Genomic DNA, 14,026 nt, shown 5'->3' with positions numbered 1-14,026 from the left:
TATTCCACATCCTCTCCCCTTGAATCTGGGCTCTGTGATTACTTGACCAATAGAATACAGCAGATGTGACACTGTGCCAATGCCAGGCCCAGACCTTAAGAGACTGGCTGCTTCTATTCCCTGTCTCTTGGGAATGCTTGCTCTTGGAACCCAGCCACTATTCTGAGAGGAAGCCAAGCAGCCACATGGAGAGGGTACATGTAGTATGCAGCCAGCAGCCTCACTGAGGTCCTAGCCAACAACCATCATCAATTGCCAAGCATGTAAGTAAACAAGCTATGAGATGATTCCAGCTCCCCCGTCCCCTGCCCCAGCCTTTGAGCTGCCCCAGCTGTCACTACCTGGAGGGGAAACAAGCTGGCCCACCAAGCTTTGCCCAAATTACAGATTTGTAAACAAAATAAATAATTGTTGTTTTAAGCCACTCAGTGTCAGTAGCAACCAATAATCAAAATATTATTCTGTTCTTACCCAGCTATTCCAGAAAAGAGAAAGAAAACAGAAAAAATATATAGGGGACATTACTCAACTCATTTTTTTTCTACTTTTGACTTTTTTAAATTTTTTATTTTTAATTATTATGGGTACATAATAGTTGTATATCTTTATAGGGTACATGTGATGTTTTGATACAGGCATACAAGGTGAATTAATCAAATCAGGATAATTGGGGTATCCATCACCTCAGGCATTTAACATTTCTTTGTGTTTGGAACATTTCAATTTCATTCTTTCAGTTATTTTAAAATATACCCCAACATAGCTCACCACTCCTACAGCCTACCAACAACTAGCAACTAAGAAAACCACCACCCCAAGGATACCTATAAACAAGGCATCCATCCAGAGCCTACATCACCATCAAAGCACCCACAAGCAAAGCCAAAGGTTCTTACACAACATATGCTATAAAAACACCCATACAAGTGAGGGGAGAGGAACAAGCCCTATGTAAACAAAAGAACATCCAAAAATAAGAAGGAACAGCTGCTGCAGATGAGAAGGAATCAGTGAAAGAACCCCAGAAGTATGAAGAATCAGAGCAAAAGGTCACCCCCAAAAGAGAACACCACCTCTCTAGCAATAACCAACCAAAATCAGAATATTGAAATGACAGATAAAGAATTCCAAATATGGATTATAAGTTAGCTCAACAAAATCCAAGAGAAAATGGAAAACCAACACAAAGAAACCACAAAAAAAAATTCAGGAAATGAATGAAAAATTCACTAAAGAACTCAAATTATTTTTAAAAAATTAAATAGAACTTCTAGAAATTAAAAATTCATCAAGGAAATACAAAACACAGTGGAAAGTCTTAAGAATGGACTAAACCAAGCAGAAGAAAGACTTCTAGAGCTTGAAGATAACATCTTTGAATTAAACAAGTCAGTCAAAAATAAAGAACAGATAATTAAGAGGAAGGAACAAAGCCAACAAGAAATATGGGATTATGTAAAGAGGCCAAATGTAAGAATTATAAGCATCTCTGAGGGTGAATAAGAAAACACACAAGGATTGGAAAACCTATTTGAGTGAATAATTGAGGAAAACTTCCCTGGGCTTGCTAGGAATTTAGATATCCAGGTATAAGAAGCTCAACAAACATCTGGGAGATTCATTGCAAAGAGGCAATCACCACAACACATAGTCATCAGACTAGCCAAAGTTAACATGAAGGAGAAACTCCTACACTCCATAAGGTGAAAGCATCAGGTAACTTATAAAGGAAAACCCAACAGGCTAACTGTAGACTTCTCAACTGAGACCTTACAAGCCAAAAGGGATTGGGGTCCCATCTCAGTCTTCTTAAATAGAATAATGGCCAGCCTAGAATTTTGTATCCTGAGAAACTAAGTTTCTTATTTGAGGGAGAAATAATGACTTTTTCAGACAAGCAAACACTAAGGGAACTTGTCAAGACCAGACCGCCCTGCAGGAAGTACTCTGATCTGCATTATACATTGATCAGCACAGTAGAAACCCACCAGTGTAAAATCACCCAAAAGCTAAAGCTCAGAGCCCATATAAAATAATGGCTCAAGAGGTAAAACAAAGCAACAATGTTCTACTCAACAAGATGAACAGAAATGCATCCTACTTATTAATTCTTTAATAACTGTGAATGGTTTGAATTCCCCACTCAAGAGACATAGGCTGGCTGATTGGATAAAAAATATATATATAAGCCAAGTATCTGCTGTCTCCAGGAAACACATCTAACCCACGAAGACTCATTCTGACTCAAAGTGAAGGGATGGAAAACAATATTTCATGCAAATTGAAATCAAATAAAGCAGGTATAGCTATTCTCATATCAGATAACATAGACTTCAAATCAATAATAATAAAGACAGACAAAGATGGTCACCATATAATAGTAAAGGGAGCAATTCAACAAGAAGACATAATAATACTAAATATTTATGCACCTAACACAAGTGTGCTCAGATTCATAAAGTAAACCCTATTAAATCTAAACAAAGAGAAAAACAGCAGCATCATAGCAGCCAGGGACTTCAACACCCACTGACAGAACGGGACAGATCTTGAGAGCAGAAAATAAATAAAGAAACATGGGACTTAACTTGCACTCTAGAGTAAATGGGCCTAACAGACATTTACAGAATATTTTACTCAAAAACTACTGATCATTAGCACATGGAACATTCTCTAAGATAGATCACATCTTAGGCCAAAAAAAATGTTTCAACAAATTGAAAAAAACAGAAATTATTCCATGTATCTTCTCTGACCACACTGGAATAAAATTAGAAATCAACTCCAATAGAAACAATCAATTCTACACAAAGTAATAGAAATTAAACAACCTGCTGCTGAACAATTATTGGGTAAAGGAGGAAATTAAGGTGGAAATCAAAAGATTCCTTGAACTAAATGACAAAGGGACACAAGTTATCAAAATCTGTGGGATTCGGCAAAAGCAGTCCTAAGGGGAAAATTCATAGCCTTAAATGCCTACGTCAATAAAACAGAAAGATCACAAATCAACAATCTAATGAATCATCTCAAGGAATCAGAAAAAAAAAGAGCAAACCAAACCCAAACCCAGTAGAAGAAAAGAAATAACTAAAGTCAGAGTAGAACTAAATGAAATTTTTAAAAATGCAGAAGATTAATGAAACAAAAAAAGTTAGTTCTTTGAAAAGATAAACAAAATTAATACACTTCTCACCAGATTAACCAGAAATAGAAAAGAAAGGACACAAATAAGCTCAATCAGAAATGAAAAAGGAGATATTACAACTGATACCACAGAAATACAAAATATCATTTGTGAATACCATAAAAATCTCCATGCACATAAACTCGAAAACATTGAGGAAATGGACAAATTCCTGGAAACACACAACCTCCCAAGGTTCAATCAGGAAGAAATAGAACTTCTGAACACCAGCTATGAGCAATGAAATTGAAGCAGCAATAAAAAATCTTCCAACAAAAACATGCCCCAGACAAGATGGTTTTACAGCTGAATTTTATCAGACCTATAAAGAAGAATTGGTATCTATATTGCAGAAAATATTTCATAACATCGAGAAGAAAGTAATCCTCACCAACTCATTCTATGAAGCCAATATCACCAAAGCCAGGAAAGGACACAACAGAAGAAGAAAACTATAGACCAATATCCCTCATCAATATAGACACAAAAATCCTCAGTAAAATTCTAGCAAACCAAATTCAACAGCACATCAAAAAATAATCCACCAAGACCAAGTGGGCTTCATCCCAGGGATGCAAGGATGATTCAACATACATAAACCCACAAATGTGATTCACCACACAAACAGAAGCAAAAACAAAGATCATATGATCATCTCAATAGATGCAGAAAAAGCATTCAACAAAATTCAGCACCCTTTTAAGTATACCCTGACTTATTGTTGATTATAGTCACTTTGTTGTGCTATCAAATATTGTTCATTCTGTCTAACTATCTAACTACATTTTTACACCCATTAACCATCCCCACTTTATCCCCACTCCCTTCTAAGCCCCCCACCCTTTGCTAACTGACATTCTATTCTTTGTTTCCATGAGATCAATTATTTTTAATTTTTAGCTCCCACATATGAGAATATGCAAGATTCGTCTTTCTGCGCTTGGCTTATTTCACTTAACATAAGTTGTTTGAAATGGCAAGATTTCATTCTTTTGTGGCTATGTAATATTCCATTGTGTACATGTACCATAATTTTTTTATCCATTCATCCACTGATGGACACTTAGGTTGATTCCATGTCTTGCCTATTGTGAATGGTGCTACAATAAACATGGGAGTGCAGATATCTTTTCAGTATAGTGAATTCCCATCCTTTGGACATGTACCCAGCAGTAATGAATTCAGTATAGTGAATTCCCATCCTTGGTTATATACCCATATGCTGGGTCATATGGTAGTTCTATTTTGCCCAACTCATTTTATAAAGTTAGCTGTAGATTCAATGCATTTTTGATCAAAATCTCAAATGGTATTTTCAAAAAATTTTATTTGAAGTTTTCTAAAATTTATATGAAAGAGCAATGAACCAAGGATAGCCCTAAAAAAAAAAAAAGTAAGCAAACATGACCTGTTAGAAAATATTTATTTAATATTTAAATCTTGACTTAGTCATGTTAGTAATGCCAGTGTGACTAAGTGAATGTAATATACAAATAGACCAATGGAACAAAATATAAAACACAGAAACATACATGAACATTTACAGAAACTTAATTTAGGATATAGCCAATACTAAAAAATAGTAGAAAAAGGAGTGCTGAGACCATTTATTATCTAAAGAAGAAAAAACACAATTGGATCCCTCCCTTACACCATACCAAAAAATCAATTCTGAGAAAATGATTTACTTAATTGTGAATAAAATATATAAAAGAGCACACTGTCTGGGGGATAAGCATGCTTGTAGCTCTGGCTTGGGTAGTGCAAAGGCAATATATGTAACCAAAATGTTTATATCCTCATAATCTTCTGAAATTTAAAAATAAAAATAAATTAAAAAATAAAACTTTTAGAATATGGAAGAATATCTTCACACTTTGAGGTAGAAAACAATTTCTTAAGACAACCACAATCATAAGGAAAAATTACAGTAAATTCAACTGCATTAAAATTAAGACTTCAAGCCACAAAGTGAAAAAAGCAATCTGCAACCAATTTAAGTTACTAAATATTAATAAAATACAAACTTTACAAGTCTTTAAGAAAAAGACAAGCAACCTAATTTTTAAAATGCTCAAAAAAATGGCCAATAAACAAGTGAAAATATGCTCAATCTTATTAGTAATAAGGAAAATGTACATTAAAACCACAATTAAATACCACTGCACAATCACCTGAATGGCAAAATATTGAAGTCTCACATACCAAGTACTGGCAAAAAAATATAGAACCCTATAAATTGCTAGGGAGAGAATAAATTGGTGTAATTTTACATTATCTAATAAAGTTGAAAATATGCATAACACACAAACTAGTAAAGCCACTTATAAGCATATACTCTGAAGAAACTCTTGTGCATGTGTCCAAGAAAACTCATAGCAGCACTGCTAGAAATGGGGGAGGTATCTGAAAATAATCCAAATGTCTATCCATAAAGTCATTTTTTTACACAGTGGAATACTGTATAGCCATAAAAATGAATGAACTCTAGCCACACACTTTAATGTGGATAACTGTCAAGAACATGATATTGCAGTCATAAAACAATATACACAATTTGATGCCATTTATATAAAGTTCAAAAATATGCAAAAGTAAAAATGTATTGTGCTTATTTTGGCAGCATATACACTAAAATTGGAACAATATAGGGAAGATTAGCATGGCCCCTGAGCAAGGATGACATACAAATAAAATAAAAAAGTAAAAATATATTTTACAGGAATATTTACATATCTAGTAAAACTGTAAAGCAAAGTTAGGAATAGATAAACACAAAATTCAGGATTGCGGTTAGCTGAGGTGGGGGAGGAAGATGGGCTTGGGGAGGGCACATGTGGGGTGGCAACCGTACTGGTAATATTCTGTTTCTTAAGCTAGCTGGTAGGAACACATGCGTTCATTTACTTTTGCTCTTCTATCTTACATATATAGATTATAGACAGATTTAGTATGTATTTAATGCTTAATAAAACAATTTTTAAATAAAATTAAATTATAAAAAAATTCCCAGGAGAGGCACTTTAAGCCAAAATTAATAATGGCATACACTTGGCTGAGAATTAACTTAATCATATATAATCCTGCCAACTGTGGCTGAGGACGGCCCACAAAAGAAATAAGTTTTATGGATAGGAAGGAAATGTAGCCATGACATTTTGAGTAATATATAAGTCATTTCTCAGGAAGACAGATCTTGATAATAAGTAGAGAGTTTATAGTATTTAAAAAGCACTTACACAAGCATTATATCATTTGACACTCCTAACAGCTGTTCGAGGTACCGCGTATGTCATATTATGAGCCCCAATCATATTATGAGCTCCATAGGGGAAGCTGAGAATCTCAGAGGTTAACAGAACATGCCAATGATCATACAGCTGTTGATAGGAGGCAGAGTCAGAACTTGAACCTAGAACTTCCAATTCCAGGTCTAGTGTGGACCTGCGAATGTACAGCGCTGCTCAACTTGGGGACAGCATGGAGGTCGTGGCAGGAAAGAATCCACAAGGGATGTAGACTCAGGGGAGGAAGAGAGATGAAAAGACGATTTTAGCCAACTGCACAGCTTTGCCCAGAACCAAGCCTGAACTGACCTCATGCAGGCTCCGGGCCTTTGCTATGTCAGGTGAGAATTCCCCCAGGAGCCTGCGGGGTACTACCTGGTGCTGCTCATTCAGATGCCAACAACTTCCTATCGGCATGAATATGCTATGAGAGTTCATGCCGTCTACAGCAGGTTCCCAAATTTGGTGATACTATTTGCTGTGAAAAATCCCAACCTGTCTCCAGAGACAACTATTTTAACTGTACCCCTGGGATACAGACTTACTTGAAGGACCTGTTGGGGTATGAGGGGAAGATAAAGAGCAGCTCTATGCCCCTGACTCAAAATTTTCTCCTCTCACTTGTCATTGAAGAATTCCTGAGTTCACAAACTTTTCTTTGGGAAATAAATACCCTAGATGGGCTTTAACATCCCTGAAAAAAAAAAATTGCTCTGCCAGGAATGCTGGTGCATGTCTATAGCCCCAGATACTCAGGAGGCTGAGGCGGGAGGATTGCTTGAGCCCAGCAGTTCAAGTCCAGCCTGGGCAACATAGCAAGACCCCGCTGGTGGGAGTTGGGGGGATTGCCCTAATCACAGAATTTGCCACAGAAAGATGTTAAAAGATGTTATCCAGGCTTTACTTTAAAAACAGCCAGAGCAAAGTACTTACTATTTGGGAAGCAGATTCTCTCACTGTTGCACAGGTCATTTAATTATTAGGGTCAGTGAAGAGAGGGTGGGTTCCAGGCCTCCCAAGAAAGCCCAAAGAAACACAACTCTGTCCATAGACATTTCTCTGAATTTACAGCTACCAATCCTAATTTTCATGACTTACTCCAGCTTCTAACTGACTTTGGCCTCAGATTTACCTAAAAACTGACCCTGAAGCTTGCTGGACAGGACTTGGCATCCCCTAGGCTGAACCTGGCCTAGGGCTCATCCCGATTCCACTTTTACTGTTGCAGCAGGAACAGGAAACTAGACATTGACATCTCATTCAACCCAGTGTCCAACCCGTGCATAGGCTAGTTTTGACTTATTGATTCTCTGGGTGAAGCCTATTCATACTGGTCTTGCCTTGCTGTATGGTCAGAGCAAGATGTCTCCCTATCTCGGGTTAAAGTATCCCAGTTCTGCCTCTAGGGTTAACACAGTAGATTTGAGCGTGTGACAGCTGTTAACACTTTGAAGCCAGTGCCATGCTCGCCCATCCTCCCTTGCAGGCCTCCCTCTGAAAAGCTATGGACCCCACACACACCCAGGAAGAATTCAGACTATTTTGTGATCCAAAAGGGAGTATAGCAGACCGTTCAGTGCCCCCTCTGCCCCAGCATCCACTCAGCCTTACCTTTTCAACACCAGAGACTTCTGACATTGCATCTCAAAGAAACATGTGGGCTTCTCTGGCCGCAGGAGCTGCTCTGCCCATGCTCACTTTCCGGGAGCTGCCACTCACCCACTCTTCCTTAGGGAGGCTGCCTTCAGGGTTGCTTGGGAGCCTTCGAAGGAAATATCCTTTAGTGAGCCCAAGGTCATTCATCTTTCCAAGGGAGATTCCCAAATAGATTCCAAGGTGCCCATAAGTCCCCTTGTGGGAGAAGAAGTGGCACAGGAACCTTCAGTGATTCAAGGTGACATTCAATTTTACAGAGCCTCTGCCGTTTTTAAAAAGAACATATCAATTTAACCTCTAATCATTTTCCCTTGAAAGTATATCTCAACGTCAACCTCTTCTCTCCACCTCTGCTGGTCCCACCTTGCTCAGGTTTCCAGCATGAATGGCTGTGGTCCCCTCACCCACTCCCAAGGCCTCTTTTTTGCCCACCTCCAACCCATCCTCCACACAGCAGCCAGAGTGATCCTTTATAAAACACAATTGACCCTGATCACATCCTGTCTAAAAAAAATTCATTAATAGCTTCTCTTTGGTCTTCAGATAAAACCCAAGTGCCTTCCCTTAACCCTCAATGTCCTTTGGTGATCCTGAGGTCATTAATTTTCTAAGAGAAACCACCACCACCCACAGTTGGTTCCAAGCTAGCTGTCCAGTAGCAGCTCCTGTCCGTGGCCCCTCACCCACCACCCTCCAGCCACACTGGCCTCCTTTCCGGTTCTGGAACACTCTACGCTGCTTTTTTCTCTAGAGAGTTGCTTTTTCTCCCGTTCTGCCTGTGATGAGTTCAGCTCGTTCTTCAGGTATCAGCTGGTCATTCCTCAGGGAAGACTTCCCTGACCACCCTATTTATATAGGTCCTCTCACCCCAACATTTTCTATCTCAAAACTTGTTTGTTTCACTTACAACACTTCAAATTTAAAACTAATTCTTCCTCCTTCCACTTCACTGTAAGCTTCCCAAACACAGGGACTTATTTTAGGTCTAGCATAAATTTGACATTCAGTAAATGTTTAATGAATGGTGGAACATCATGCTGCACATATATTCATTAACTCAGTTACTTTTATTTCATCATGATCTTGCTGCCTACAGACAGGACAACAAGGTCCCCCTTTGTCTGTATTTATCTACCACCACCTACCTTATCTCTTAGGGTTCTATTCTCTCAAGACATATTACAAAGTTTTAACATTTGAGTGGAATTATTCTTAGCTTGTCCCGTGGAAAACAGACTTGGTTTATAATTATTCTTCTTTCTTAATTACCTGAACAACTTGAGAGGAAATCTCAAGTTAGGGTCTTGCTAGCCCCTCAGCCTTGAAGGCCTTTTCCCCGCCCGGAGAACAATCATCAGGGGACTGGAGACAAGAGCTCAAGGAGTTCAGAGGGGCTCTCTTTCCTCATGCCTTCCCAGGAGGAAGGGAAAGAAACTTGGCCATTGAGAAAGCACACTAAAACACCAATCTGGATTCTCTCCCTAAACACGTTTCTGAATCCTAACTCCATGAGTAACAACTAGGTGAAAATTTCCCTCTGGGGAGGAGTCCCTGCCTCTGGAGGGTCATGTGGGATTTTTGGTCGAAAATGTCCCATGATCCTTGGAAATACATGCTATAATCCATAGAGTTTTTGTTTGTTTGTTTTTGAGACAAACAAACAAGCTATATCACCCAGGCTAGAGTGCCATGGCATCATTCTGGCTCTCTGCAACCTCAAACTCCTGGGCTCAAGTGATCTTCTCCTGCCTCAGTCTCCCATACTGGGACTACAGGTGTGCACCACCACACTTGGCTGATTTTTCTATTTTTTTGTAGAAATGGGGTCTCGCTCTTGCTCAGGCTGGTCTCAAATTCCTGGCCTCAAGCCATCCTCCTACCTCGGCCTCCCAGAGTGCTGGGATTACAGGCATGAGCCACCATGCCAGGCCTATACTTGGTGGTTTTTACCAACTACATGTGAACAAAACCTTGTCTGTTCCATCAGCATTTGTTTCACATTTTTTTCATGTAACCATTATGGAATATAACTCCCAACTGTGAAGCTGAATACAATTCATAACCAAGATAATAAAATATTTTCCAATTGTCTATTCATTCCTCTTGATCTTCCTTATACTCCCTTCTTTTATGTCATTTACCTTCTTGATGTCCAAATTTCCACGGGAGAAGGGAAGAGGAAACAAGGAGTCGATGCTGGAGGAAGACATGATGAGTGGTTGGGAAGTGTAATTTCTAAATCCACCTCCACCTCTGCAGACGGTACTGACCAGCATTAAAAGGTGTTACTGTGAGCCGGGTTACCTATCATTTTCTACAGTGGCCCCACAATCAATCAAGCAACGATTATTTATTGAGCACCTGCCATATACCTAACATTCATTCACTCATTAGTTCAATAAAACTTTTTGTTGGCAGGACTTGTATGAGGTGTTAAAGTGCAAAAATGATTAAAATGTGGTCTCTACTCTCAAATAGCTCATTTTTGCAAAGAAGACAAGACCATCAATACCTACAACTGAAGTACAATCTGAGCTAAATCATGTGGTACTACCAATGAATGCTCATAGACAGTAGAGCTCAGAATTGGCTGAAGTTGTATAAAAGCAAAAAACAAAACCAAAAAATTTCCTAAAGGAAGGAGTGTCTGAACTGTGAAAGAGAAATAAATAATAGATAAGCAAAAGAAAGGAGGGAAGTCACCCCAGGCTGTGGGAACAGCTTTGGCAAAGGCCAGAGGCTGAAATAAGCCTGAAGTGCTTTGGGAGCAGGGAGGAAATGGAAAGGACAAAGTAGGCTCTTCATTAGTGCCACAAACCAGTTCAAATGAGTGGTCAAATTTTGTTCAGATATTGTGTGGGGGTTATGAGTCTTTAAATTGTGGTGGCTTATAATTAAACCATTGTCTCCAGTCATTGTTAGATAGCTACTGAGAAAAACCAGTTACCCCATGCTAATGTATAACTTCTTTGTTTTATGCAAAATAGTCAGATCCAGTCTAAAAGAGAGCCTCTATTCAAGTGGTAATGAATACCTCCCTCTGGTTGGACCAGAGAAACTGGAGAGCTTTAATGATCACAGGCAGGGAAGAGGAAGGGCTTCCAAGCAGTCAGACTGAAAGAAAAGATAAACCACCAGGAAATGCCTTTGTCTACAAACTAAAACTTAGAGGGAACAGATAAAGAAAAACTTACGAATAACTAAGGGAAACTCAGAAATGTATTGTATTCATTTTTTTTAATTTAAAATAGAGTCAAAGACAAAATATTTGACACTAATTGTTGGCCAATTGCCAACGTTGTTCATTTTGGTCATCTTACTAAAGAGGGGGAAGAGAAACCAGAGAGTAATGAGCGATGTCAGAGACAAAAAGGATGGGGATTCAGTGTTCTCTATGCCTAACAGGAGGGTTTTCTAACAGTGGAGTCTGGTACACCAACTCAGAATGAGTAACTAAAACAGATTACAAAATCTTTTCTGGAGCTTTCACAGTAAAGAAAGACCCTCTCAAAATATGTGAAAGATCCTGCGGAGTCTGTGTGTGACTGGAACTCCCATGCACTGCTAGGGAAACAAAATGATACAACCACTTTGGAAAATAGTTTGACAGTGTCTTAATAAAATTAAACATATACTTACCATACAACCCAGAAATCTCATTTTTAGATATTTAAAACTTAGATATTAATTTAGATGTGAAAATACATGTCCACTCAAAGACTTGTATGCAACTTTATTCATAATGATAAGGAAAACCCCCATCTATTACTTGGCACAACAGCCACCTGAGACCCCCACCCCTCACAGAAGACCCGAATCAGAATAATACTAACCTGTCACCTGGCCTGTCAACTAAGCTATTACCTGGTGCATCAGCATAACACTAAACCTATTACCTGGCGGGCATTAGCCACCTGAGACCCCACCCCTCGAACCACCCCAACTTAATAAAAGTGGGAAAAATTGGGTAGATGGGGCTCCCAATTTGGAGGCGAGACCCCTCTGAGACAACCAGCGAATAAACCTTGCTTCTTCGACTCTCTGTGTGCCGCTCAGTTTGTCCTCAGGATCACCCGCTGTAACACTTGCTGTCAATGGAAAAAAAGCCAAACTCTGTAAAATAATTTTAAAGAGATTTATTCTGAGCCAAATTTGAGGATCATGACCCAGAGCCAAGCCTAAGAAGCCTTGAGCAAGTGGACTCGCTGTGGTTGGGTTACAGTTTGGTTTTATACATTTTAGCGAGACACGGGTTACAGGTAAAGTCATAAATCAATACGTGGTTTGGCCCAAAAAGGTGGGGTGGGCCATCTCGAAGGTGGGGGGGGGCGGCTAAGGTTATAGGTGGGTTTAAAAATTCTTTGACTTGTAATTGGTTAAAGACATGAAGCTTTGTCTAAAGGCTTGGAATGTTTTAACATAAGGAGCTGTTTATCAGAGATAAGCCTTGGGACATATATTTGTGTAAATTGAGGACCTGCAGGTTTGTCTTGCATAGCCTTAGGCCTGTTAATGGGTTACAAAGGATGTCCCCAAGAAGGGAGGGGGGCATGATGAGGCATGTCTGACCTCCCTCCTCCTGCAGCAGGCTATTTAGTTTTAGGATATTCCTTTGGCCAAAAAGGGGTCCACTCAGTCAGCCCCTGGGGGGTGAGCCTTAAGATTTTATTTTAGTTCACATAGTCAAACCTAGAAACAGACCAATGTTCATCAACTGGTGAATGGATAAACACATTGTGGAATACCCATCCCTTGGAATGCTGTTCGGCACTAAACAGGAACAAACTAATGCTATAATGTAGGAAACCTGACACAAATGTTACTTGGGAGTAAATATGGCCCTCTAGTGATTAGTGTGTCCCTTGGAGAGGAGCAACTGAAAGTGTGTGAGAGTGAAGTTTGCCTGAGTACACTATATCATCCATGGCCTCCTTTAGACTAAGTTCCTGTTTTAAAAATGAGAATAATGTTCATCTCAACACACAAAATTGGCAAATAATAATAATAATAATAATAATACCCTATGTTGTACAGGATTCAAAAAATAGACGCTCTCCAATGGCTAGTGTGATCCTCAGGAGCCTGGTCTAGGAATGTGAAAAAAAAGCCTTCAGTATGCAGACATATTAATCCAGTCACTCCATTTTTAGGCAACTATCCTAAGAGTGTAATTGATGATATGTATAAAGACTTAACTACAAAGGCATTCTTTTCAACATTGTTTACAAAAGCAAAACATTGGAGTTAACTAAATGCTTGCAATAAGTGACAGGTTAAATAAATTTTGGTATAAAATAGCCAGACAATAGGATATTAAGCAACCATTAATAATCATGAATAGAACATTTAATGACATCAAAAGATGTTCACAGTACCATAACTAAAAAAAAAACAAAATATATAATATCCCATTTTTTAATTTAAATATAAGTAAATATGCATAGAAAAGCTCTCAGAGGTCAGCACCAACATGTTAACAATCATGGCCATAAGAATGCTGTTTTTCAGTTTTTTCAAGAAGGATCTCACTCTGTCAACCAGGCTGGAGTGCAGTGGTGTCATCATAGCTCACTGCAACCTCAAACTCCTGGGCTAAAGTGATCCTCCTGCCTCAGCCTCCAAAGCAGCTGGGACTAGAGGCATGCACCACGACACCTGGCTAATGAGACGTGGTCTCACTATGTTGCCTAGGTTGGTCTCGAACTCCTGGCCTCAAGCAATCCTCCACCTGGGCCTTCCAAAGTGCTGGTATTACAGGTGTGAGCCACCACCCTTGGCCAAGAATGATTTTTATTCTTTTCCTTTGTGTATCCATATTTTCTAATTTTTCCACAAAAGTATGTTGCTTTTCCAAGCAAAAAACTCATTTTTATTATTAATATTATTATTATACTTT

The 14,026-nt window shown here is 38.9% G+C and overlaps 1 long non-coding RNA gene and 1 other non-coding gene across 2 annotated transcripts in view; one reads left to right on the top strand and one right to left on the bottom strand.

Moving 5' to 3' along the window:
- Positions 1–14,026, bottom strand: part of LOC123620639 — a 36,540-nt gene that overhangs the window by 1,845 nt on the left and 20,669 nt on the right. Inside the window, exon 2 of the long non-coding RNA XR_006728923.1 lies at positions 8,086–8,236. This is a non-coding gene — a long non-coding RNA (uncharacterized LOC123620639). The remainder of the gene's footprint in view (positions 1–8,085; positions 8,237–14,026) is intronic.
- On the top strand, positions 5,795–5,902 carry LOC123631156. Its single transcript, XR_006733025.1, has one exon. It is a non-coding gene; the product is annotated as a U6 spliceosomal RNA (small nuclear RNA).

This window comes from Lemur catta, chromosome 1 (genome assembly GCF_020740605.2).
Source record: "Lemur catta isolate mLemCat1 chromosome 1, mLemCat1.pri, whole genome shotgun sequence".
Lineage (NCBI taxonomy): Eukaryota > Metazoa > Chordata > Mammalia > Primates > Lemuridae > Lemur > Lemur catta.
Note: the sequence above shows the minus strand (reverse complement) of the source record. Positions and strands in the feature narration are given on the sequence as shown.